Consider the following 680-nt stretch of genomic DNA (forward strand, 5'->3'; position numbering starts at 1 on the left):
AAGCAGCTCTGCTATCTTTGTTCCATAGTAACCCCCTCGGCGGGCGGTATTCCACTTGGGGCAAAATAAGCGATAAGTTGTCACCAAGACGTCGAGCTCCGCTTTTGTTCTTGATAAGCTCTGTGCTTCAGAGGAGTTCGCCGGTACATGTTTCTCCACCAAATGCATAAAACCCGAATGTGATCTAACGTCCGACAATTTCTCGGTTTAATCGGGTAATTTCTTAGCCTCCGCTCGCACTGCCCAACCTGAGTCCTTCTGTCCGGATGTCAGACGGTCCGTTGAAAACAGTTTGCATGGTGATCACTTCATAGCAGGACAAATGCTTCTTGTTATATTTGGATTCTATTATGTGAAAATATTTGCAGGTTTAGTGGTTTAATTTAGATCACCCAAATGGTATGCCGAATAATGTCTGTCATTCCACGACTTTTCGCGGAGAGGTATTTAACTCGACTTGGGCGTTTAAACCTCTCGCACACAAATTATTCGAAACTGAAAAGGAAATTGTTTGACACGCTATCGAGGCCGCTATCTGGCGCGATTGAGTACATGGAAAGTGGTCGTCAGATTTACAGCTGATAACTCTTTAGCACTTGGCAGACGAAGCGAATCATCACGTAGAGTGGATTGGTGCGCCTCCACCCTCGAGAAATTGCATCTTCCTCTCGTGCAGCTTA

Source organism: Penaeus monodon, chromosome 28 (genome assembly GCF_015228065.2).
Source record: "Penaeus monodon isolate SGIC_2016 chromosome 28, NSTDA_Pmon_1, whole genome shotgun sequence".
Lineage (NCBI taxonomy): Eukaryota > Metazoa > Arthropoda > Malacostraca > Decapoda > Penaeidae > Penaeus > Penaeus monodon.